Source organism: Sus scrofa, chromosome 4, assembly GCF_000003025.6.
Source record: "Sus scrofa isolate TJ Tabasco breed Duroc chromosome 4, Sscrofa11.1, whole genome shotgun sequence".
NCBI classification, from domain to species: domain Eukaryota; kingdom Metazoa; phylum Chordata; class Mammalia; order Artiodactyla; family Suidae; genus Sus; species Sus scrofa.
Window position 1 is genome coordinate 63,725,720 of NC_010446.5, and position 27,907 is coordinate 63,753,626.

At 41.9% G+C, this 27,907-nt stretch overlaps 1 long non-coding RNA gene across 1 annotated transcript; it reads left to right on the top strand.

The window, feature by feature from the left end:
* Positions 7,892–17,825, top strand: LOC110260458. Its single transcript, XR_002343769.1, has 3 exons — positions 7,892–8,219; positions 15,524–15,704; positions 17,125–17,825. It is a non-coding gene; the product is annotated as an uncharacterized LOC110260458 (long non-coding RNA).

Sequence of the window (27,907 nt, forward strand, 5' to 3'; positions counted from 1 at the left end):
CTATGTATAAGGAACATATCTAAACATCCTTTCCTTCCCTACCAATGTCTTTGGGAAAAAAGAGCTCTTCAATCATAATTTTGAAGTTCCTGTCTTTGAATTTTAAAAATTCAATCTTGGAGTTCCCGTGGTGGCGCAGTGGTTAACGAATCCTACTAGGAACCATGAGACTGCGGTTCGGTCCCCGCCCTTGCTCAGTGGGTTAACGATCCGGCGTTGCCGTGAGCTGTGGTGTAGGTGGCAGACACGACTCGGATCCTGCGCTGCTGTGGCTCTGGCGTAGGCCGGCGGCTATAGCTGTGATTTGACCCCTAGCCTGGGAACCTCCATATGCCGAGGGAGCGGCCCAAGAAATGGCAAAAAGACCAAAAAAAAAAAAAAAAAATTCAATCTTATCTTCCCTTATATCATGGAAGCCTGGATCTCAGATTTTGGGGTTTGCCAGAAGAAGAAATTCCGCCCCCCCAAAAAAAAATCACACAAGGAGCCTCAGTTTTTATTTTGCCCAAATCAGACATGTAAAAAAGTCAAGTTCCAGAGGTCGTCATGATCTCAAAAATGACCGAATATTTAACACTCAGAAAAAAAAGGAGGAAGGATGTTATGCCAAAATGAAGGATGGGTCTTTCAGCTGGAAAACTTACTACCTTGTTTTTCTTTTTCCTGATTCTGATAGCCTTCAGGACCTTTCCTCATAGGTGGTTGGCAGCAGTGGACAACCACTTAGACCCTAAGTGAAGGTAGAGGACAGGTGAATTATTTTTTTTTTCCTCAGATTATCTCAATTCAAAGACATATAGATATGAGACAAGGCAACAGAATGTAAATGTGAGAGTCTTCAAAGATGTCTCCCTCTCTGGAAAAGTCCTACTTCCCCCTCCCGGTCTTTCAGTTTGCACAGCCATGGTGACTGGCAGTCCCCACAGTGCCATGAATCTCTTTCCACACAAACACCCCGGGCCAGGAGCTGTCCCTTGACTTCATGAGACATCACACTCAGAGTTCCCCGTTCTCAGGCTATTTCTTGTTCGTTTCTTGAAGGCCCACCCACCCCTACATGTTTCTGCTCAGCAGTACCCAGAGTCCCATCTACCCAAGCCACTGAAGTTGGATTCTTAACCCACCTCGCCATGGAGGGAATGCCCCAGTATTATTTCTATTGACAAGCATGTTACTTTCATTTTTTTGGCTTAGCTTAACTGTTTGTCACATGTTCTATCACTAACCTATTTAATTTCTACTTGCACAGCTGTATCATTTTATCTCCAATTTATAACGTTGTGTGTATGTCCATTTAACATCAAACTGGAAAACTGAATTTAGCCTGTGAATTTTTTTTCAATTGTGGGCCCCCATTCAAGTGACATTGAAGTCTCTAACCATTGAGTATAGGTTTGATCCATTTCTCAAATTTGTTTCCCTATTCAGGAGACTCGAAAAGAACATGCCTATGGAAGATTCAGGTAGCTCAGCAGGTCCAAGAGTTGACAGAGAACAGAGGAGGCCAGCTCTCTTTAAATATTGGAAATGGCCTAATAAAAAGGAAAATCCTAGACAATGAGAATACAGTTGGCTTTCTGAGAGATTTCGGGTGTGTCAACAGGGCTGCACATCCTGCAAAGGCTCTGAGAAGGAATCTTTCCTCGCCTCCTCCAGTCTCTGGGGTCTCCAGGCATCCCTTGGCCTGTGGTCACATGCCTCCAATCTGTGCCTGCATTCTCCTCACCTTCTCCTGTTCTATGTCTCCTCCCCCTTTGTCTCATAAGACACTTGCCATTGGACTTAATCCCACCAGGATTATCAGGGTGATCTCATCTTGAGATCTTCAGTTAGACCTGCAAAGATCATTTTCCCAAAGAATGTCACATTTACAGGTTCCAGGGGGTCGAACGTGGACATATCTTTGGGGGGATATGTTCAGCTCCCTACAGTGTGTCATCCTATGGCCTTGGGTTCTATGATTCCAAGGGCTCTGGTTGTTACTTCTCTTGGCTTTTTATTATTTTTATTTTTTTTAAATTTTCTGCTTTTTAGGGCCGTTCTTGCAGCACATAGACGTTCCCAGGCTGGGGGGTCGAATCGGAGCTGTAGCCGCTGGCCTATGCCATAGCCACAGTAACCTGGGATCCGAGCCGTGTCTGTGACCTACACCACAGCTCGCGGGCAACGCTGGATCCTCAACCCACAGAGTGAGGTCAGGGATCAAACCTGCATCCTCATGGATACGAGTCAGCTTCGTACCTGCTGAACCACAGTGGGAACTCCCCTTGACTTTTTTTTTTTTGTCTTTTTGCCATTTCTTGGGCCGCTCTCTCGGCATATGGAGGTTCCCAGGCTAGGGGTCGAATCGGAGCTGCAGCCACCAGCCTACACCAGAGCCACAGCAACGCGGGATCCGAGCCGCGTCTGCAACCTACACCACAGCTCACGGCAACGCCGGATCGTTAACCCACTGAGCAAGGGCAGGGATGGAACCCGCAACCTCATGGTTCCTCGTCGGATACGTTAACCACTGCGCCACGACGGGAACTCCAGATTCTTTTTCTTTTCTCTTCTTTGGTATCCTCTGACTTGCCTAATGTAGCTGGGTTTGGAGAAGTTGGATTTCTTGGCACAGGCAACACATTTTCTGGGTGGTCTCCAAACAAGCTGTCTGAACTTGACCTCAGTTTCTGATCTGTGCTCATTACTGAGCAGCTGTAATATGACAGAAAGGCTTTGTGGGTCTAGTGCTAATGACATTATCATTTTGAGCATCATAGGCTGCATTTATCCAGAGGCCCAAAAAGTGATTGCTAGAGATTCAAGTTTCAACCTGACAAATATTGTGAGCTTAGATTCTGAGAGGTGATCATTAGTTAGAAGTTTTATAAATATCATCTCTCCATCTGAGGATTGTTCCTTCTGCCTCTGGTCTTTTGATGATCAGAAGTTTTGAATTTCAATATAAGTAGACAGAAATCTTTTTCTTGATATATAGCAAAAAATGGCAGAACATAGCAGAATTCTACATATGTAAAGTTGAAATACAGGCAAAGCAATGCTATGTGTTGCTTGGAGATAAACATTCAGGTGGCAAAATTAAAAGAAATGCATGGAACTAATAAATACCAAGCTTATCCCAAGGAGGAAAAATGGGGTGGGATTATCATTTTAAGCTGAATGGCAGGGACAAAGCCACAGTAGTCTGGAACCCACCCTTTCGCCTCCTGGCAGACTTTTCCTACCTGGGAAGATTGCTTTAACCTACAGAATCTTTAATATAACTTTCATGGGAGTTCCCGTCGTGGCTCAGTGGTTAATGAACCTGACTATTATCCGTGAGGATGCAGTTTCCATCCCTGGCCTCGCTCAGTGGGTTAAGGATCTGGCATTGCCATGAACTGTGGTATAGTTTGCAGATGTGGCTCAGATCTGGCGCTGCTGTGGATGTGGCGTAGGCCGGCAGCTGCAGCTCCAATTCTACCCCTAGCCTGGAAACTTCCATATGCCACAGGTGCGGCACTAAAAAGCAAAATAATAATAATAATAATAAATGATGATGTCACTTTCAGGTGTAACATCAGTTCTGTCATTAAACACTCAGCAAGTGCTCTCTGTAAATTCTGATTGGGTATTATTAGAACTGCAGAGATGAAATCATCATTCACCTCTTTTATGTTACTAGGGGGGCTGTGGGGTATATTAGAAAGCTTTGCTCTTTCAATATACATTTTTTTAAGAATTTTCCATTTATAAATATACCATATATCTAGAAGACAAGTTGGAGTGATTAGTGGCTGGATAATTTTATAAATATGTACCAATATTCGTCTTTTTAAAACTTAAGCTGTGTTCTATTCATTTCCAATAAACACACTATTTATAGTTCAAACATTCTCCTTAGGATGGGTTCTTAGCCAATGCCATCCTCACGTGCCTTTTTCCTAACTATAATCAGGGGAAATAGAGCTTGACAAATACAACCCCTTCTGAAGACCATGTAGGAACAGGAATCCCTATACTCACTAAAGGTAGTGTTTCAATGTCACCATAAATTTCAGCTCAACAATTACATAGACATTTATTGGGCACCTGCCACGTGGGGTATTCATCAGGAGATCTGCTCTGTCCTCAGGACCTTTCACTCTATTTGAAGGTGAGAGGGATAATATGTATAGCAATTCCTATAAGGCAGAGAAGCTGAATTTGGGCTTATTCCATTTTATTCTGGTTTTCTCAATACTTTTCCTCCAAACCCAAGGATGATTACTGAGAAGCCAATGCTGGGTCTTCCAGTAGGTCAGTTGGCTCATTCCCAAGCACAGTCAGATGGTTGCCACTGAGCGACCTGCAGTATTTCTCTTCTAGGGTGGGAAGCCAAAGAATCTGGCTCTAACAGTCCTACACAGTAGCTTTATCTCTTTAGATGGGACTTGAAATTCTCACAAAGCAAATTTGACTCAGCTTAACTTGGTAAGTTGCTTGCTCCCTGGGAATAATGAGGTGGATTTTCCCATTGGTCATATAACAAAACTGCAAGATCCCCTAAGATGAAAACTGTGTCATGACCTAACACCTCTGTGCAGCTGTGATGATCCCTAGAGTAGCAAGATGACTTTTGGGAATGGATTCTCTTTCGTATTTTAAATAGACATAGAAAACCAACTTATGGTTACCAAAGGGGAAGCGGGAGTGAAGGGGTAAATTAGGAGTATGGAATTAACAGATACACAGCACTGTATTTAAAATAGATAAACAGGAGTTCCCGTCATGGCGCAGTGGTTAACGAATCTGATGAGGAACCATGAGGTTGTGGGTTCAGTCCCTGCCCTTTCTCACTGGGTTAACGATCCGGCGTTGCGTGAGCTGTGGTGTAGGTCGCAGACGCGGCTCGGATCCCGCGTTGCTGCGGCTCTGGCGTAGGCCGGTGGCTACAGCTCCGATTCAACCCCTAGCCTGGGAACCTCCATATGCCGCGGGAGCCGCCCAAGAAATGGCAAAAAAAGACAAAAAAAAAAAAAAAAAAGAATATTCTAGAGAGTCCTTTGGAATTGGTTCCCACCTAACCAAAAGATTTTACATTCATTTAATAAAAGTTTGAGAGAATTTTTTGTGTGTATCATCATATATCTTGCCTATTGCAGGCTCTCAGTTGCTGCATATATTAATTAATTGTTGTGGCTCTTGCGTAGGCCGGCTGCTACAGCTCCGATTGGACCCCTGGCCTGGGAACCTCCATATGCCGAGGGAGCGGCCCAAGAAATGGCAAAAAGACAAAAAAAAAAAAAAAAAAAAAAAGATAAACAACAAAGACTTACTGTGTAGCACAGGGAACTGTATTCAATATCTTATAATAATCTATAATGGAAAAGAATCTGAAAAAATATACATCACTTTGCTATAAACTGGGAACACAATATTGTAAATCAACTATACTTCAATTAAATATAAAATAAAATAGATGTATTATTATAAGGCATTGAGAATCTACCACAAATATAATTTTGATTAATTACAAGTATATATATATAAAATACACACATATAATACGTACATTATACATACATGTATATAGTAGCTAGCAAATGTTGAGTGCCAACACGTGCTAAGGGATGTTTCATAAGTATTTAGATTGAGTCCTTACAATAATTTTCTGGAGTGGGAATTTTTTTTTTTTTTGTCTTTTTTTTTTTTTGTCTGTTGTTGTTGTTGCTATTTCTTGGGCCGCTCCCGCGGCACATGGAGGTTCCCAGGCTAGGGGTCGAATCGGAGCTGTAGCCACCGGCCTACGCCAGAGCCACAGCAACGCAGGATCCGAGCCGCGTCTGCAACCTACACCACAGCTCACGGCAACGCCGGATCGTTAACTGGAGTGGGAATTATTTATCCAGATTACTACAATGAAAGAAATCCAAGATTCAGGAAGGTTTTTTTTTTTTTGGTCTTTTTGCCATTTCTTGGGCCGCTCCCGCGGCATATGGAGGTTCCCAGGCTAGGGGTCTAATCGGAGCTGTAGCTGCCAGCCTATGCCAGAAACACAGCAACGCGGGATCTGAGACGCGTCCACTACCTACACCACAGCTCACGGCAACACCAGATCCTTAACCCACTGAGAAAGGGCAGGGATCGAACCCGAAACCTCATGGTTCCTAGTCGGAGTCGGATTTGTTAACCACTGCGCCACAACGGGAACTCCTCAGGAAGATTAAGTGCCTGTGGTCACCTACTACCGTGTGACAGAGTTGGGATCAAAGCCAAGGCTACTTTACTTCAACCTCTTGCTTTGACCTCCACACTCAGCTGCTTCCTCCAAAGGCTTTGCCCCCAGGAAGTGCTGTTTGGGGCAGAGCCTTTAGTTCAGAGGGACACTGAGGAAGAGGAAATATTCCGCTTTACTTGTCAAAGAAGCTGTTGGGAAATCTATAGGTAAAAAGGTAAAGGAAGTACATCATGCATTAGGGGAAGAAGAGTTAAAAATTCAGTCAGGCACTCTTACCTCCCACTTGTCTCTCCATGGGCCCCTGCTCCTTCTAGGAGCCTATTTCCTCCCCCAACCCCATCATGCTCCCTCTTTGTACCTCTGAAGAAATCATCATTCATTTTCTCTGAGACTCAACACTTGTTAAGTGTCCCTGCCTTGCAATTAATAATTTCTGTGAACACTAGTCACTGGAGACCTGACGTGCTTGAGTTCAAAGACTAGAGCCCATGTGTTTATGAGCCTTTTCCATAAAATAGGAAATGGCTTGTTTTTCCTGAACAGTTGGCCTTAAATCAATCTCCTTGCCAAAAATCACAGGGTGTGGAGTTGTTACCTGGTTTACTAGGTGGAAGACTATGGTTTCTGCTTATTGATCCCAAATTTCAATGTGCGTTCAAAGACTCATAGACAATGGCTGCATCTGTGTACATAGCTCAGGAGTCATGTTTTTTCTTCAAATCACTGAAAGCTGGGCCTTGAAATTCAGAGAGGTTAACAACCACTCCTCCCCTCCCATTCTGCCTGACCATTCGTCTACAAAAGGTTACAGTTTCCTTTTCTGTTTTATTAATAATATATTACCCAATTTTTTTTTTTTTTGGTCTTTTTAGGGCTGCACTGGCAGCATGTGGATGTTTCCAGGCTAGGGGTCGAATTAGAGCTGTAGCTGCTGGCCTACGCCACAGCCACAGCAACGCCAGATCCAAGCTTTTTCTGCCACCTACACCACAGCTCATGGCAATGCCAGATCTTTAACTGACTGAATAAGGCCAGGGATTGAACCTGTATCCTCATGGGTATGGTCAGATTTGTTTCCCCTAAACCACAATGGGAACGCTTAGCCAATAATTTTTGAGTGTTTATATTGTACCAAATCCTAAGCTTCAGAGGCATGAATTTTCAGAACTACCCTAGGTGATGGGCACACTTGGAAAGATTGTCCTGTGTATTGCTGGGCGGGGAACCCCTTCCAGGGGCTGAGAGTGGGTTCTTGTCTAACACTCAGACACAAACTGTCTGAGGAAACACACGTACTGACAAAGCCAAAGATTTTATTGAAAAGGGGCTCTGGCAAGTTCCCCTTGTGGCTCAGCATGTTATGAACCCAACTAGTATCCATGAGGATGTGGGTTCGATTCCTGGCCTCACTCAGTGGGTTAAAGATCCTGCGTTACTCTGAGCTGTGGTGCAGGTCGCAGATCCCATGTTGTTGTGGCCAGGGCGTAGGTTGGCAGCTGTAGCTCTGATTCGACCCTTTGCCCAGGAACCTCCATATGCTGCATGTGTGGCCCTAAGAAGAAAAGAAAAAAGAAAAAAGAAAAAGAAAAGAAAAGGGGCTCTGGAGCAGAGAGTGGGAGGGTAAGGAACCCAGGAGAACTGCTCTGCCATGCAGCTCCCAGACTCAGGGTTTATGGTAATGAGGTTAGTTTTCAGGTTGTCCTTGGCCAATCATCTTGCTCGGCCCATGTTGGTCCTGACTCAGGGCCCTTCCTGGCTGCGCGCATCTCTCAGCCAAGGTGGATTCAGGTGTGAGAGTTTCAGTGACGTCGGCAGGACGGTTGTGGGCTGTCCTCTCCTCTCTCCTTTGGCTTCTCCTGAATTCTTGTGGTTAGTTTTCAGCGGCAGCACCATGTTCCTTATCAGGACTTCTGCTTGTGGTCTGGTTCTTATCACCCCTGGCCAAGGTGGGAGGTTTTGGTCCACGGTTCCCTAACACGTGGAGACTGCTGGCTTCTTTTCCAAGATGATGCAGCAAGTAAGTGGCAGCACCAATGAATGTGTGTCAGGTGTGTCTGACCCCAGCGTCTTCACAATAGACCCCTCCACACTGCTGCCCTGCAGGTTGGCTCTTTACAGCTTTTCTGTATTTGTAATTTACTCCTCCTCATCTCATTAATCCAGAAAAGTGTTGGGGTTTGGTTGGTTGGTTCTTCTTTTTAGGCCTTCCCCTGCAGCATGTGGACCTTCCCAGGCCGGAGGTCTAATCAGAGCTACAGCTGCTGGCCTACACCACAGCCACAGCAATGCAGGATCTGAGCCACTTTTGCAACCTACACCACAGCTCATGGCAATGCTGGAACCTTAACCCACTGAGCGAGGCCTGGGATTGAACCCACATCCTCATGGATATTAGTCAGATTCGTTTCCACTGTGCTGCAACAGGAACTCCTTGTTTTTAATTTTGCTGGAGTGTAGTTGACTTACAATGTTGTGTTAGTTTCAGGTGTACAGAAAAATGATTCAGTTATATGTAGACACATATCCATTGTCCCTCAGATGCTTTTTCCATAAGGATTGTTACAGAGTATTGAGTAGATTTCCCTGTGCTATACAGAAAGTCCTTATTAGTTATCTCTTTTGTATATAGCAGTGTGTATACATTAACCCTAAACTCCTGATTTATCCCTCCCCCACCATGTTTCCCCTCTGGTAACCATACCCTTGATTTTGAAATCTGTGAGTCCGTTTCTTTTTTTAAAAAATATGCTCTTTTGTATCATTTAAAAAATTAGATTCCATGTATAAGTGAGATCATAGTGTTGGATGAGGACTTTTGATTTCATAAGCTACATGGATGGAAAAGAAATGGGCTTGGCTAGGAAGGTGAGAGAGGAGTGGGAACATCCACAGCAACCTGGGCAGGTGCACTGGGGATTCTGAGGAGGTGGACATTATTATCATTATTCTTTGCTTTTTAGGGCTGCACACATGGCATATGGAAGTTACCAGGCTAGGGGTTGAGTCGGAGCAATAGCTGCTGGCCTACACCCTGGCCATAGCAACAGCAATGTGGGATCCGAGCCTTGTCTGTGACCTACACTGCAGTTCATGGCAATGCTGGATCCCTGACCCACTGAGCGAGGCCAGGGATCGAACTCATGTCCTCATAGATACTAGTTGGGTTCATATCTGCTGTGCCACAGTGGGAACTCCAGAGGAGACGGACATTAAACAGTCCTGCTAGACTAAAGTGCAGGGGACAGGGGACAAGCAGGGAAGTAGATGGAGGTGAGGATGGGGGCTCGATCAGGAGCAGTTCATACTGCCTCCCTCCGTGGACCTCCTTCCTCCACCTTAGGAAGTAGAGTTCTTACTATTTTGTCTTCATTTCAAAAAACTCCTTTTTTTTTTTTTTTTTTTTTTTTTGTCTTTTTGCCATTTCTTGGGCTGCTCCCGCGGCACATGGAAGTTCCCAGGCTAGGGGTCTAATCGGAGCTGTAGCTGCCGGCCTATGCCAGAGCTACAGCAACGCAGGATCCGAGCTGCGCCTGCAACCTACACCACAGCTCATGGCAACGCCAGATCCTTAACCCACTGAGCAAGGCCAGGGATTGAACCCGCAATCTCGTGGTTCCTAGTCGGATTTGTTAACCACTGAGCCATGACGGGAACTCCGATTTCTTGCAGTGATTCACTGATATCCATATATTCAGCCAGCATGCTTTTCAACACAGCGGTTAGGTATAGGGTACTGTGATTTACATTGGGAATGTACCAAAAGGAATCCAACATGAGCCTGACATAAAAGAGCTCATCATGGAGACAGTGAAGAATGCCAGTGTAAGGTGGTGACAAATTGCAGAGCTTGTGGCCTGAAAGGAAATAGGTTTGCCTCTGAGCTTCACACACCCAAGCTGTGTAACCACAGGCAAAGCACTTAATTCCTCTAAGCCTCTGTTTCCACATAAATACAACTTAAAGGGAGTGGAAATAATGCATGTAGAATATACAACAGTGTTCTTACCATATTATGTACTCAAAACATGTTAGCTGTTATTATAATGTGAAGAAACAGTGCCTTTCATTATAAGAAGTGATGAAACAGAAGTATGTCCTATGAAAACAAATTCTGTAGTGATCATGAAGATGTTTCAGAGGGTCACAAGATTGAATCTAAAATGTACATGATTATAAGTTTGACAGACTGCATGGGGTTGGAGAGGCATTCTAGACAAAAGCAATAGCTTATGCAAAGGCATGGCGATTGAAGAGAGCAACTGCAGCCTATTTAGGGACCAGAGAGTTGGATGGTTGGAGGAAGGAGAAGGTGAGGAAAAGGTGTGTCTGGAGAGGGAGGAGGAGGCTAGATCCGCACCAGTCTGGCTGCCCTGGTTGAGAAGTCTTGTTCGAGCAAGTCCCTCGAGATCCTTGAAAGAATGAAGTTACAAAAGTATCCGTTACCCCTCAAAAAAACTGATGGGAATAATTTGGGGTTGAAAAAGAAGGTTTTTAAAACCACAAAGATTGTTATTTTCCAAAAGGAAAGCACTCCATGGCAACAAGTTTTGACTACTTGTCAAAGGATGAAATAGTTTCCACAGTAGGGGAAGGAGGAGGCGGAAGGCCAGATGCCCATCATCTTTAGCATATAGATTCATTGTCTTCTCCTCTGCATTAATTTGTTCTCTTTCTCTACTTGATTTCTTACTCCAAAAACACAAGAAACAATTTAAATCTCAGCGTGCAATATAGGAATGATATTGGTGCTTCGTCCTCTTTTCCTGAGTTATTCTTTAAAAAGAAACGTGATGGTGGGCCAATGAAAGTGGATGTTCTGGCTAAAGCATTAATAATTTCTTTCCTTTTATTTTTTTTAAACTAAATCCACAAAGATCTTAGCACATTGAGTGTTTCTGCTGTAGTCACCACCTTATGCCAAAGAACGCCTTGGATCTTAAATGACTTGTGGATGAAATAACAATTTGGGAGGCCAAAAACTTGTCCTGTGGGCACAACATGACATTTATTCCCAGCACAAAGCAACCTCCTTCTAAGGACCAAGAGCTGTTTCAGTTCTGTCGGATGGAGTGTTGGCATGGACAGGGACAGGCTGACTGCCCCTGTGGTTGGTCAGCAAGAATCCATTCTGGCTTTGAGATGTGTGATGGAACCACTGAAAAACAAAAAAGAGTGAAACATCTATTAATCAGATGGCTTTGAGGGCTGAGTTTTTCTTGTTGAATCTTCAGCTTAAATTAAGGTTTATCCAATTTTTTTCCCCATTTTAAAAAAAGTTTCATCGAAGTAGAGTTGATTTACACTGTTGTGATAATTTCTGCTGTACAACAAAGTTTTGCATTCAATTATGCGTGGACACACATCCATTCTCTTTCAGATTCTTTTCCCACATGGGTTATCACCGAATATTGGGTAGAGTTCCTTGTGCTATACAGCAGGTTCCTGGGCCATTTGTCTTAGCCCTTATTGCAAATATTCCTGAAATGTGGGAAGCCAGCATGTGAATCCATGCTAGAAGGTGCAAGGGAATTGGACAATGCTTTGGGGTTATTTTGTCACACCCGAATGCACATTTGACCCAGTTGCAGACCTAAAAGGTGGAAAGGAAGGCAACCAGCCTGTCTATGCATTCCAAGATGTGCCTAAGAGATATTTTTATTATCCTCCTTGTTGTGGACTGAACTGTGTTCCCCCAAAGTTCATGTGTTGAAGGCCTAACCCCCAATGTGACCGTATTTGGAGATGGGTACCTTACAGATGTAATTAAGTCTAAGTGAGGTCACAGGGGCAGGACCTAATCCAATAGGACCAATGTCTTTACTAGAAGAGCAAGAGGCAGCAGAGCTCTCTCCCCACACATGCTTGGAGAAAATGCCCATCTAGAATCCAGGAAGAGATGTCTCTCCAGAAACCCACCCCAAAGGCACCTTGATCTTGGACTTGTAGCCTCCAGAACTGTGAGAAAATAAATTTCTGTTAAGTCACCCAGTTTGTATATTTTGTTATGGCAGCCCTAGCAAACTAACACACTGCTTTTGATATGGTTATGATGATGATAAAATAAGGAAAACTTTTTGCTGAGCAATTGCTAGGTATCTGGCTTTGAGCTTAGCTGCTTGGCATATGTCATTTAATCTGCACCCCTGACCTGTGCCAGGAGCTTGGTACTTCCATCTGACAGGGGAGTAAAAGAAGTGATCTGGCTAGTGGCTCTGACCTCCCATTAAACAAGATTCGGTCATTTGGGGGAATCCTTATGCGGTAAAAAAGTGATTTTTAAGGCGTGTATGAAGATCACCTTATTAACTGGATCCACCAATCTGAAGCTCCAGATTCTACCCTTCAGATCCAAGGCAATAAGATTTTCACATAATGAATGTAAAGGTTGCGCTTAATACCTCATATACAGTCTTGTTTTTAATGCAGCATTTCTGATACAAAAGTTCTGCTGTTGAATCTGAAAAGGGGCTGTAAAAGCTTATTTCTTACAGCAGAGGGCAGCCTCTGCCTGTGAAAGGAGCAAGATTGCCTTCCATCTCAATATATGCTGCTTTTCCCTTGACCTCTAATACATTTTTTCTGCAAACTCATTACCTAACTTAAAAATTGTGCTCATAGATGAGTCTCAGTAGAAAAATCATCTTGAAAAGGATTATTTTTGATAAAATAAAGCCTTCCAAGGAGCTTTTGACACGGCCCTTCCCTAGAGAATGATTCTCTAGCGTTAAAGAATAGATCCTGTTTTATTTTTTGCATATAGTCCTTTTTATTTAAAAATTTCTTTCTTTTTAAAATTAAGTATAGTTGATGTATAATATTATATAAGTTCCACATATCCAGTATAGTGATTCACAATTTTTAAAAGTGATACTCCGTCTATAATTATTATGAAATATTAACTATATAGTCTTTTAAAAGTTTAGACATATAGAAAACATATAGAAAAGCACAGAAGACATTAGAACAGATAAAGAAGAGTACTCACCACTGCTCAGAGGTATGAAGCAAATTATATTTGATTTTCCTAAGCACTTCAAACTTGTCATATTTACTAGTAAATTTCAAATGAAAGTGATAAATGAAGGAGATGTGAAATGGGTATTGGAAAACCAAGAATGCCATTACAGAGATAGTCAAGGCTGAAGAGGATAGTTGAAGGGAGGAGGATGAGATCATTCTGTTTAGCTTCTAAATCTCACTTGGTAGGTGAATGAATACACGCATAAGAATGCAAGGATGCACGAGTGCATGAAGGAATGGATGAAGAAATGGGACTGTTGCCACCCTGAATGAATCAGCTACCTAAACATTAGGATTAAATCTCTCTGAGCAAGACAGTCTCTTAATATAACATTCTTTTTTTCCTTTTGGTTTCCCCACAGCATATGAAGCTCCTGGGCCAGGGATCAGATCTGAGCCACAGCTGAGAACCAAGCCGCAGCTGCAACAGTGCTAGATCCTTAACCCTCTGTGCCAGGCTGGGGATGGAACCCACGTCCCAACACTCCCAAGACACCACGGATCCCATTGTGCCACAGCAGGAACTCCTCGATCTAATACATTTATAATGAAAGACAAATAATGAAGAAAAGCAAAACTAGGAGCTTCATTTTCAATTCTGCAGACCTATGTGGTAAAGTTCAGAATGATAGGATTGGCAGCCAAATTGTCAAAATTTGCAAACAGAAACATCAACTCTATGTTTTTAACATCTTCCAATTTTTTTTGGCATTGACTTCACAGTTGAGTTACTCTGCACTTATTGCTTTTCCCAGTGTTTTTTTGGCTTTTAAGAATTTTTTTCTGATGTTATACCAATTCTCTGTGTATTTGCATGTGTGTTGAGAGTGACTTCAAATCTCTACTATGTTATTTAACTGCTTGATTTATTGTTACAGCAAGCTTCCCTCTATGAGGTAATTTAAAAATCCCTTTAGTTTTATTTTGCCACTCTGATTTTTATAACATCGATGTGGGTTTTCCCTCAAGAGAGCCCTAGAGGTGAAGAACAGAGCTTCCAATCATGTCCTGTCACCTTGATCTCGTCTGAGTCAAATCTAAGGATTTGAGGATAAAAGCATTAAGTTGAATAATGTTCGCAGACACAGGCTATCATGCACCTTGGGGAACTAAGATCCCAGAACTCTACAGGTTGCCCACCTGTACCCTCAGAAACCCTCTCTCCATCAAAGAACAAAGCTGAGCCCTCCACCATCAGTCTTTAAGCATCATGTTCTGCTTTCACTGTGAATTTGAGGTTCTTCTCACCAAAGAGCTCAGACTGTGAAGTCACTGTGAAGCACCACTGGAGTCAGGGTCACTGCACCAGCCAACCTGGAGGGAAGTCACTCGTGACTGGAAGGCTTCGGAAAAGTGGCAAAATATTTGAGATCATCTAAATAAGGTCTAGATAGCCTTGTCTAAAGAAGACAGAATTTCCATTTCCACCGTAATTTGGTTTTAAGTAGAAGATTGTGGAGTCATCTCACTGAAACATCTCTCCTAGAGAGAAGCTAAGATGAGGTTTTCTAACTGGATGATGGATGGCTGTGCAGCCTGATCTTGTCATGGCCCGTTCCAGTGGACCAAGATTCTCTGGCCACCTCCGTGGTAGGAGAAAAAGATGCAAAGAAAGGGTTTCTGTAGACATTTGCTCTCATGGTTGTGCAGCTGAAGAATTACCTTACCTTTACCTGGTTCTGGATTGGGTCTGTGAGACTGAGCCACATTACGGATCTGGGCCTTCTCTTTAGGTAGCATTAAATGTATGGGGTTGAAGCTGGAGCATCTGTAAACACAGTCTATAGTCCATGTAGTAACTGATTTTTGTAAGACTGGACTATTTAAATTGTATCCATGGGAAGATACTCTCACGTAAGATCAATTCTCCTTGTAAAAATGCACATCAGAGTTCCCATTGTGGCTCAGCAGGTTAAGAAGCTGACATAGTGTCCATGAGGATGTGGGTTTGATCCCTGGCCTCACTCAATATGTTAAGGATCCAGCGTTACCACAAGCTGTGGTAGCCTGGGAACTTCCATATGCCACAGGTGTGGCCTTAAAAAGAAAAAAAAAATTCATATAGCTTCACCTACATGACTTTATAGACAGAGGATACAGATGATTTAGGTATAAAAAAAGCTTCAACCTTTATTTGAGTGGAGAAACTCAAAATACTTAGAGGCCACTTGAAATTTCAACAACTTTTCCCAAATATCTTGATTTTAATGCATGTGAAATTGTAAGGATTTCCAGCATCCTAATGAGACATAGTGGGAAAGTATGCAATTCTCACCTGTTGCCTGTTTTTTTTTTTTTCAGTCTTTGAGATTGCAAGAACCACGCACTAGGGGCTATTTCTCTTTGCTTCATAACGTTGAGGGACTTCTCAACCTCATAAGAGTGAGATGTTCACTCTGGAATTCTCTCACGGGACTCTTCAATTAAGTTGCTGTGACATTCAGTACAACCCTAGTGATTTATGAGAACTCAGAGTATTCTGGTGAGTAACCATGGTCTGAAGATTATTTTCTTTTTCTTTTTTTTAATCTATTTATTTATTTTTCCACTGTGCAGCATGGGGGCCAAGTTACACTTAAATGTATACATTTTTTTTTCCCCACTCTTTGTTCTGTTTCAATATAAGTATCTAGACATACTTCTCAATGCTACTCAGCAGGGTCTCATTGTAAATCCATTCCAAGTTGTATCCAACAACCCCAAGCTCCTGATCCCTCCCACTCCCTCCCTCTCCCCCAGGCAGCCACAAGTCTATTCTCCAAGTCCATGATTTTCTTTTCTGTGGAAATGTTCATTTGTGCTGTGTATTAGATTCCAGTTATAAGTGATATTATATGGTATTTGTCTTTGTCTTTCTGACTCATTTCACTCAGTACGAGAATCTCTAGTTCCATCCATGTTGCTATAAATAGCATTATGTCGTTCTTTTTCATGGCTGAGTAGTATTCCATCGTGTATATATACCACATGAAGATTATTTTCTTTTTTGTTAAGGCAAAAAAGATGAATGTAAGATTTTCTTAGATAAAGGATGGACCAAGCCAGTTTGGTGAGTGGTGTGGCTGGGCTTGGAATCCCCCAAACCTACCCTTTTTGGGAAGTGCTACTGGGACAACCTGGCCCATAGGGACGATGAGTGATGCATATGTGAACAGGTAATCACAGGTCTAGGGAAATACCTCTATTAATTTCACCAAATGTATATGTATGTATATATCACGAATAACACCACCACCACCAACAGAATAGTACTATATGAGCAAAAACAAATATATATCGAGTGCCTATTGTGAACTAAGCTTTTTACTTTTAAAAAGTTTTTGTTATTTTTTTATAATCTTGTTCTTTTTATGGCTGCACGTACGGCATATGGAAGTTCCCAGGCTAGGTGTCAAATTGGAGCTGCAGCTGAGGCCTACGCCACAGGTTATGGTAACACCAGATCCTTAACCCACTGAGTGGGGCCAGGGATAGAATCTACATCCTCATGGACACTATGTCAGGTTCTTAACCCTGAGCCACAAAGGGAACTCTGAACTAAGTTTTTTTAATATATCTAACCTCATTTCATTCTGTAGTGGATACTATTATTATTTCCATTTGTACAAGTGGAGAAGCTGAAATTTAGAGAAGTTAAATAATATCCCAAATCACCAGCTATTAGTGTGTGTGGAGGCAGATCGCAGACACGGAATTGGCTCTCTTAAAATAGTACAAGCAATAAACACATGAAAAATGAACCCAAACCCCACTACTCAGGAGAAACTATTTGTAACATCACTATTGTGTAGCTTTGCAGATTTTCCCCTATGAATATCACATATAAAGTTTATATATTATTGTACATACACACAGATATCTATCCATCTTTCATAATCTTTTTTTTTTTTTTCATTTCACAGTGAATAGCCTAGAAATATCTCCATGCAATCAGAGTTTTCATGACAGACAGCAGTATATAGTCTGGTCCCTCCAAGTCCTCTGGGCTTTGGCTGCAGTAAAGTGTTTCTCCAGCCTGACGCCCCCAAAGCACACAAGACAATGGTTCCATAAAATGCAGAGCTGGGCACCCAAGTAGATAGCAAGACCGCAAAATCCGACGGCTTTGAAACCTACTCCGGCACATTCTCACATTCCAATATTTTACAGACAAGGGTAATGAGCCCAAGAATTACCGCCCTCCAGCTTCAGGGGAGTGAAAAATGAAGGGTTGTTTTCCAAGTAATGTGAGGCCAGACAGCTGGCTCAACAGTCAACAGTGCCAGGGCCTCTCCGGAGGCCCACGTCGGCCCCCACCTCCTTCCCACCAGCAAATGTCATGGTGCCCCCCGAGCCAGGGAAATCTGTCCTTCTGCAGGATGCAGAACTGCAAGAGGAAAGCAGGTTTTCCTGACTTGTGGTTTCCGAGGCTCTTAGAATGTTGAATGCAGCCTGTGCGTTGGCAGCCGAAGAACTCGAGAGAAACCACGGGGTTGGAATTGATTAGTTCCTGTTGGTCCCCCTCTTCCGCCAATATCAGTACCTGTCTCTTGATAAATAGACACGTGAACACACTCCAAACACCGGGTCCTCGACAGCAAGCAATAAAAATGTGCCTTGACCCACTGAAATAAATGGTACCAAATGGAGTTATTGTTTCCATTTATTATTTATTAGTCATGTCCCATGGAGCGGCTCGTGGAATAAATATTTTTTTTTCCAGTGGAAAATGAATGTATGACCATCAGAAGTAATAACAATCACAGAACAACTATTCTCCCCAGCTTGGGCCAAGCTGAATTCTCTCTACCCTGAGCAAAAGCCACGCTGCAGATTCATGACTCTTTCTCCACTTGATCTTTTTTTCAGCCTGCACCTCAAGTTGTCTCTCTCCTGTTCCTTCCCTTTCTGGCCACCGTAACAAGTTTTCCAGTAGCCCCTCCAGAAGCCACAGTAAAGAAATATTAGTGAAGCTGATAGGTTGGAAAGCAGCCCAGTGGTCCAGGAATGGATTTTGAACTGATTCAAAGGAATGGCTGTTTCAATACAGTATTTTATTTGGGATAGGAGGAAATGTGGCCCTTAGTGACATCAGCGATTTATTCAGAGTCACTGTCACATGAGGACATCTGAGGATCATGTGGAGAATTTGATTAATTTATCTCACTCCTAAGGAATGAGAATATGGAATCATTTACGTGTATTATCACCTCTTATAAACTTGATGATCTGACACATAGAAATAGTAGGATTAGGGAGTTCCCCTTGTGGCTCAGTGGAAACTAATCCGAATAGTATCTATGAGGATGCAGGTTTGATCCCTGGCCTTGGTCAGTGGGTTAAGGGTCTGGCATTGCCGTGAGCTGTGGTATAAGTAACAGATGAGGCTTGGTTCTGGTGTGGCTGTGGCTGTGGCTATGGCTGGCAGCCGCAGCTCTGATTCAACTCCTAGCCCCAGGAACTTCCACATGCCGTGAGTGTAGCCCTAAAAAGCAAAAAAAAAAAAAAAAAAAAAAAAAAAGAAAAAGAAAAAGAAATAGTAGTATTAAAGATTAACCTAGTGGTGAAAACTGTTACTAGGCTATTCTTTTAACCCTTGAAGGTAATGCAGAGAAGAAACATTTAGTTTTCAATTTTTGTTTTTGCCAGTAAAACAACTCATAATACCATCTGCCTTATTCTATTTTATACTGATCAGAATTAAGAGGATCTTGAAAAGTATAGGTGTTGGTTAAGTGGCGGCCTCTCTCTTGAGCCTGGCAGAATAATGCTGAGTTTCCCCCAAAGGTCCATAGTGCTTCTGTTGACCCCAAATTTTAATAATACCCTTTTTCTAGCCAGGGGGAACTTTCTAAATGTCTGTCAACCCTCTGCTTAATTATATTAGTGGCTCCCTATGGCCATGAGCATAAAGTGCAAACTCAAGAGCATGGCTTAAAGGGTTCATCCCAGTCTGGCCTCAGGTCATCTTTCCTGCTACTTTCTTTCTCTCTCTGCTCCCATCCATACTGTGACCCACCATGGGTTCCCCTATTTCTGTTTTTGTGATTATCCCTAGGCCTGAGGACAGGCTAGCCCTTCCACCAGGACCCTATAGTTCATACCCCACATTATATTTTCATGATACATTGGTGTCCAAGTCACGTACCCTAGGCTATGTGCCAAGCCAATGGCAGAGTCAGGATTTCAGAACATACATTCTCTGAACATCTGACCTGGGTCCTTAAGAAACAAGCCTTTGGAATGTCAACGCTAAGGGAGTTGGCTTCTGTTTGGAGATTTTCTTAATATTGTCCAATACTTTCAGAACATGTGTTCTGTTTCCTCGGCTTGAAGTAAGAATCAAAACAGCAATGTTCTTTTTTTTACATTTTTCTACTATACAGCATGATGACCCAGTTACATGTACACATTCTTTTTTCTCACATTACATGTTCCATCATAAGTGACTAGACAAGAGTTCCCACTGCTACACAGCAGAATCCCATTGCTAATCCATTCCGGAGGCAACATTCTCATATATTTACCCCAAGCTCCCAGTCCCTCCCATTCCCTCCTCCCTTGGCAACCACAAGTCTATTCTCCAAGTCCATGGTTATATTTTCTTTGGAAAGGTTCCTTTGTGCCGTATATTAGATTCCAGATATAAGTGATATCATATGGTATTTTCCTTTCTCTTTCTTACTTCACTCAGGATGAGAGTCTCAAGTTCCATCCATGTTGCTGCAAATGGCATTATTTTGTTCTTTTTTATGGCCGAGTAGTATTCCATTGTGTGTATATACCACATCTTCCTGATCCAATCATCTATGAGTGGACATTTAGGTTGATTTCATGTCTTGGCTATTGTGAATAGGGCTACAATGAACATGTAGGTGCATGAGTCTTTTTTAAGGAGAGTTTTGTCCGGATATATGCCTAAGAGTGGGATTGCTGGGTCATATGGTAGTTCTATGCATAGTTTTCTAAGATGCCTTCATACTGTTCTCCATAGTGGTTGTACCACCTTACATTCCCACCAACAGTGCAGGAGGGTTCCCTTTTCTCCACATCCCCTCCAGCATTTGTTATTTGTGGACTTATGAATGATGGCCATTCTGACTGGTGTGAGGTATTATCTCTGGGTAGTTTTGATTTGCATTTCTCTAATAATCAGGGATGTTGAGCATTGTTTCAAGTGCTTGTTGGCCATCTGTATGTCTTCCATGGAGAAATGTCTATTCAGGTCCTTTACCCATTTTTCCATTGGGTTGCTGGCTTTTTTGCTGTTGAGTTGTATGAGTTGCTTGTATATTCTAGAGATTAAGCCCTTGTCAGTTGCATCATTTGAAAGTATTTTCTCCCATTCTGTAAGTTGTTGTCTTTTTGTTTGTTGTCAGTTTGATTAGGTCCCATTGATTTATTTTTGCTTTTATATCTGTTGCTTTGGGACACTGACCTGAGAAAACATTTGTAAGGTTGATGTCAGAGAATGTTTTGCCTATGTTCTCTTCCAGGAGTTTTATGGTATCTTGCCTTATATTTAAGTCTTTAAGCCATTTTGAGTTTATTTTGGTGCATGGTGTGAGGGTGTGTTCTAGTTTCATTGATTTGCATGCAGCTGTCCAGGTTTTCCAGCAAGACTTGCTGAAAAGATTATCTTTTTCTCATTTTATATTCTTGCCTCCTTTGTCAAAGATCAATTGACCAAAGGAGTCTGGGTTTATTTCTGGGTTCTCTATTCAAAACAGCAATTTTCCTTTCTAAGACAAGATCAGGGGTCTAAAACATGAATTCAATCATAGCATTGACTATTACTGGCCCTGATGGTGTATGTGTTTGTTTCTTTGGCACATGCCATTTATGTTTATACACTGTGGTTACTAAAGGAGTTGACAAAACCTTTGGTGCATGGCTCCCTGAAGCACTCATCCCCTAGAGGTAAATTATGCCGTGTGGCTTATCAATGAGAGGGTGATTCCCCAAAGCAGGCTTCGGTATGCAAAACGTTATCATTCTAGGAATTCATCTGTCCCTGAAAGTCTCTCAATTGCTGTGAATTCTTCCATAATACTAGCTCTCTTTCCTCTATAGGAGTGCAAATATATGTCTCAAGCTAATGTCTCTGTATATGTTGGTGGGAGCTGTGGAAGGTAGGAGGGATGTCATAAAGAGGACAGAGAGGGTGAGAAGTGACACTGGATCAAGTATCAAGGAGGTGGGAGAATAGAAAGAAAGTCCTGAGATGCTGTCAGTCAAGTGAATAAGCAGATGAAATGGCTCTTGGGGTAGGGCATGGGGACAACAAAGCATTTAGCTGCAAAGGCAAGGCCACCCATACCAACCATTCTTTCGACCATGCCATTGAGTTTGCATCTGCCATGAATTGCTGTAGACACACACATTGTGAAACCACTATGAGTTTATCATGTAGATACAGTCTGAACTGTTTTCACTTAATAACTTCTGATATACCTTCTAATCAGAATCAACTTTCATGGATCTCTTTGAATGCGTATAGATGCCTTTTCAATGAAAAGTGAATTTTAAAATCTTGAGCTAAATAGGAGTTCCCGTCCTGGCACAGTGGTTAACGAACCTGACTAGGAATCAGGAGGTTGCAGGTTCGATCCCTGGCCTTGCTCAGTGGGTTAAGGATCTGGCGTTGCCGTGAGCTGTGGTGTAGGTTGCAGATGCGGCTCAGATCCTGCATTGCTGTGGCTGTGGCGTAAGCCGGCAGCTACAGCTCCGATTAGACCCCTAGCCTGGGAACCTCCATATGCTGCGGGAGCAGCCCTAGAAAAGGCAAAAAAAAAAAAAAGACAAAAAAAAAATCTTGAGCTAAATAGCTTAACAGAATCTGGATATTCTTGTCACACATTAATTATACTTTATAATAAATATGCACTGGTAGATGGCTTGCCAGATCACATAGAGATGCATGAAAAATCTCACAGGGCCAACAGTATTCTTTGGAAGATTCTTGGGCTCCACTTAACTTCTCAAGGTAGATCTATCAATCTGATAGCACCTGAACTATATCAAGTGTCTGGAGTGTTAAAAAAAAAAAAAAAGAAAAAGTAAGGAAAAGACAGGATATTTAAAATGCCATGTCAAAGTAAGTAACTGGGTGCTTCTCAGCAAAGACAACTTTACATCAGCATGGATACCGACACATGGAAGCAATTAATAGAAATATTTTCAGTGAGAAATAGAAACATATCTATGGCCATTACTGAAATGCATTAAACAAGATGAACTTTTTGGAGAAAGTGAAAAAATAATATTTGCTAAAAAAATAAAAGCTTTTGGCTGTCATACAGTAAAGTGTAATACTAGTGTTTCTGAGGTTCCCAGCCCTTCAATCCTCTTTATTCATGAGTATGTTGGAAACAGCAGATTCCGATTCAAATCACCTTAAATTCAAGGACTGCATTAATGGCTATTGGCCTCCTTGGAGGATTTTCCTAGAATGATTATGCCGTCTGGAATTTTATTTATTTGTTTTCCAAGTGAAGAAAAAAAATAATTCAGAGCTGGCTATGGATCACATAGTGTATATGCCTTTTAAGAAATTATTTGCTGAAAAATGATTCACCTTCCAAAAAAAGCAAAATTGCCCCCAAACCATTACTTTTACTCTTCAAGCCCCAAATGACCTAAGCTTAAAGATACTTGAAAAATAGAAGCCTCCAGAGGATATTCAACGTGTGGAATGAATTAACAGGGACCACAATGGCACTAAAGTTAATAATTATATAGTAAAAGAATGAAAAATTGGCATGCTTCTGAAGTTAACATAACAAATAGGGAACACGTAAGGAGCACACTTTGCCAAGTTTAAGATGAACCCCAAACAGGAACTTTGAACCAGAATTGTACATATTTTCTATGTTAGTTTGCTCAAATTTGGGTTGGTTTTTTTGTTTGCTTATTTGTTTTTAAGGGAGGGAGGTCTAAAATATATATTTTGCAAGTGACAAAACTGTTGGATAGTAAATGTCTCTTAGATAGTAATATATTTACGATTCACGTGTAAATGAGTCAGAAACATATGGATTAGATTTCTCTTAAATCTGTTCAAATATTAAAAGGTGGAGGGGAAAGGCACTTGGCAGATGTGTTGGAAGTTTTTCAAAACTGTGATGTCTAAATGTATACTTTGAAACAGCTATGCAGTCTGGATGGTCCTTAGACTCAGAGATTGGCTTCAGCAGGTCGATCCTATCGTCATAGAAGGTTGGTTTAAATCATTTCTTCAATGGTGGGAGCCTACACCTTGACGTAAGAATCAGTTTATCAACACTCACCTGGCAATTCTGGAAAGAGATACATTCACAAAGCAAAAAATTAAAAATCTTGTATCTAAGTGGTCAGAGCAAGGCTTATTTTATTTTACTTTTTGGCCTCCCCATGGCATATGGAGTTTCCGGGCCAGGGATCAGATCCGAGCCTCAGTTGTGACTGAAGTCACAGCTGCAGCAACACTGGATCCTTAACCCACTGTTCTGGGGCTGGGGATCGAACCTGCATCTTCGTGCTCCCAAGATGCCGCCCATCCCATTGCACCACAGCAAGAAATCCAGCAAGTCAAATTTCAGACCTCTGATCTCTACTGTTCAATTTTGCATCGATCCTTTACAAAGTGAATATGCTTTCATATTTTTGATAGGTATGTTGTAAACAAGTTACATTGGACCCTGCCATCACTCAGGGTGACGTTCAAAATATTTACTAATCTGTAACTCGGGCATACCATCTTCAGCAGAAATGCTAGAGTTCCATCCAGACCTGTCAGCTCTAACAAAGGCTGTCTTTTTAGAAGTGTGAGTTCAAGAAGCATCAATGAAACATCCTCTGAAACTCAGGAAATACTGCTTAGACGCTGTCAGCTTCCTGTGGTAACTCATTTGGTTAGAGCGCCACGATAGCATAGCCAGGACAGGCTTTGGACCAGAAAGCCGTGTCCCTGATTCATGTTCTGGACAGCGCTCAGCTCCCACCCATTATCCATAAATTCCCAACCCTCATCACAAGGTGGTCCAGACAAGACCATGAAGGGGGTCAGCACACACTCACCCCCATTGCCAGAAAAGTGGATCAAGATTTATGGGCCACAACCACAGTATGAGGATAGATTATTACTTATGTAATAAGCCCATGATTATCTATTTTGGCCCTCATTTCACTCCAAGATCTTTTAGCTTATTTCTTGATGATGCTGGCATTATTGGGAATTCTTTCCCAATCAACTCATTTTTATTTTATCTGGCATGAAACAATAAGGCTTATAAGGGTTTCACTATATCATAGCTCCATATACATTTATTTCTTTTTCTCATCACTGCAGACACTGCCAGGATTGGGCTCGTGTCCAGTGTTCAGGAAAATATGTATATCTCTGGCTGTGTATAAATACGGGGGTCCTAATATTTGCTTTTAAAGCAACTTATGGATGTTTGGATTGTTCAGATTTATTTTTAGGCTTTTCCTTTCCACTGGGAGAAATTCTCCCTAAAGAAAGTTTTCTCTATACTTTCTCCATGAGAGGTGAAAAAGTGGTGAAATGCTCTCCCCAAAACATAAAAAAAAAAAGTTTAATAAGTTTGGAGGTGAGAGCACCAATTTTAGAGTAGCATAAGAACAGCCTTTTAAAATAAAACTACCCCTTGACATTTATCGGTGATTCTAGATAAAAAACCAGTAGCATAAACTTGTAGTTGTTGTTGAGGACCTGTTGCTTATTTCTTGTAGGGGGGAGAATAGTTTCTGGGATTTAAAATTTGACCTCTGTGTTCATTCCCTGGCCAGGGAACCTGCACATGCCATGGGCACAGCCAAAAAAAAAGAAAGACGAGGAATATTTACTAAGCCGATAAATGTATTATTTTTATAAATAGCAAAGATGATCACTCAAAGCATGTTTAGCATTAAAAAAAATAAAATTTGACCTTTGAAAATGGTTATAAATTTACAGTCATACAAGAGGAGCAACTTCCGAAGATCTGCTGTACAACATGGTGATGCTAGTTAATAATAAGGTATTATAATAATTACAATAAGGTATTCTGTACTTATGTTATTAAGAGGGGTCTATCATATTAAGTGTTCTTATCACTCACAACAAAAAACTCAACAAAGGGACACAGGGAAATTTTTAAAAAATTTTTTTTATTTTCCCACTGTACAGCAACAGGGAAATTTTTGGAGGTGATGAATATGTTTATTACCTGGATTCTGGTGGTGGTAACACAAGTGTTTGCATCTAGCCAAGCTCACAAAATTATGTATGTTAATTATGTGTGGTTTTTGGTATTCCAGTTGGAAAAAGAAAATGAGAAAGAACGTTCTAAAATTGCATTTCAAAATGAAACAGAAAATAATGGTATACATTATAGCAATGATCCAATCAGTCATATATCACCTGTTAGAGCTAATATGTATCAGGCACCATTATCACCTATTAGTGCTAATGTGTATCAGACACCATAGTAACTGCTTAATCCACAGGTCATTTCTGTGAGGTACTTGGGCAACTTACTTAAACTATCCTCTATGTCAGTTTCCCAATTTGTAGTTGGACAGTAATAGCAGCTACCTTGTAAAGTGGTTTTGAGGATTCAATGAGGATAAAACCTTGACATGGTACCTGCCACACAAGAAATGTTCATCAAATGGGCACTACTGCTTTCACTCTAATTTCCCTCATAAGGGAAGGCAATTGAGGCTTGGATGTGTTAAGTACATGGCCAGACTCAGATCAGCCTAATTTCAGAGGATATGCTCTTAACACTAAGTTATATTGTCTCCCTGTTGTGCATGCCAATGGGTTGGTTCAGAATTTTTCCTGTTTTTGACTCCAATTTAATGTTTTCTGGGTCTTATTTACCCAGAATCGAGAAAATCTTTTCTGGTCACATTTCTAAGAGCATTTGTTTCTTCTGTCTCCTTGTCCCAAAATTAAATATTCTGAAACTGGCAAGTCCCCTTTAATTCTTTCACCCAAATATGACTCTATGTAAGTTGAAAATATTTCCAGGGAAATGTTCAACTCCACACTTGAAGGTTGTACCACAGAGATCAGGTTCTGCACCAGTGCAGATTTCAATGAAATGGACCATGCAATTTTATAATCATGCATAGATCTGATTTACCTGAAACCTCATTTAGTCTTTGTGGAAGCAGCAGCTAACATCTGGCTTTACTTTGAAAGACCACAAAAGGGTCTTGTTTGTGAGTCCACCCTATAACGTCATCCTAGCCAGGACCGTGCACACAAGAGGAAACTTAAGAGCCTCCCTCCTCGGAAAGTCGGAGCAGCTCTAATATTCACTTTGCAAAGATGCCTTCAGAGAAGGAGGAACAACTCTTCCAGTTTGGAAAAGCAATGTCAACTTGGGAAAGTCTTCAGCCTCTTGACTATGTCCCTGATTCGCTCCAGTGATTGGAGCTCTCCACTGATTTGAGAACAGTGGTGGTGTTTTATTGTTTGCTTCCATGTAGTTCTGGCTGCCATGGGAACGACCACTTTGGTGTTCTACTGGTCAGCACGTCTGACTCACTTTGGGGAAAGGTATAGTAACACGATGGCATACTTTCAGGAAAAAGCATGGAAAGCAAAACAGAATCCATGACCCCCTTAGAAGAAAAGGAGACTGTCTCACATCCAAACCAGGCTAAAGCTGAGGGCCTGGTTTGGCAGGATGTGAAAGGAGCTCAAGGATGGTGTGTCTGGGCATCCACACTCTCCTCTGAGTGGAGGTTTCTCCACCAACAACCTCTTAACTATGTTTTTAAATACAGGACATGACCCTTCACAGGTGTTCTCAGCACTTCACTTAGATCATCTTGCACTCACTGCATCTTGAAAACAGTTGAGAAAAGAATGTCGTTTGTCCCACAGCTGGCTCCACTAAATAACCTCCAGGGGCTCTTTTGCGACCCAGCTTGTCTCCAGTGATGGTCCTGCCCCAGCTCAACCTGTGTCTCTGAGAACAACACACAAGCCATCACATTGCCTTTTCCAGAAGACCTGGGAGAAGACGTGTTCCTTTCCCAGCTTCCTCATAACATCACTGCCCATTTAAGCCACTGGAAACACAATTCTTATTATTTTTTTTTATTTTATTTTTTTAATTTTTTTTGTCTTTTTGTCTTTTGTTGTTGTTGTTGTTGTTGTTGTTGCTATTTCTTGGGCTGCTCCTGCGGCATATGGAGGTTCTCAGGCTAGGGGTTGAATCGGAGCTATAGCCGCCGGCCTACGCCAGAGCCACAGCAATGCGGGATCCGAGCCGCGTCTGCAACCTACACCACAGCTCATGGCAACGCTGGATCGTTAACCCACTGAGTAAGGGCAGGGACTGAACCCGCAACCTCATGGTTCCTAGTTGGATTCGTTAACCACCACACCACGATGGGAACTCCTGGAAACACAATTCTTAAATATGAGCTCTCCCATCGTCAGATGACAGGGAAAAGAAGTGACATCCAGGTACATAAATGTCCCTGGTCTCATGAGTAGTATTGTCCTATGAAACAAGAAAATGTAAAAGTAGGAGTTTCTAAGACTTTATTATGTAAGGGTGAAATGGAAGAATAGACAACATAGACTATCTCTGTACAAACAAATGTGGTCTATTGGCCAAGAGAAAAAAGTTATGTGTGTGTGTGTGTGTGTGTGTGTGTGTGTGTGTGTATCCGTCAAGAAAAATTGGATTCTGATTTGCC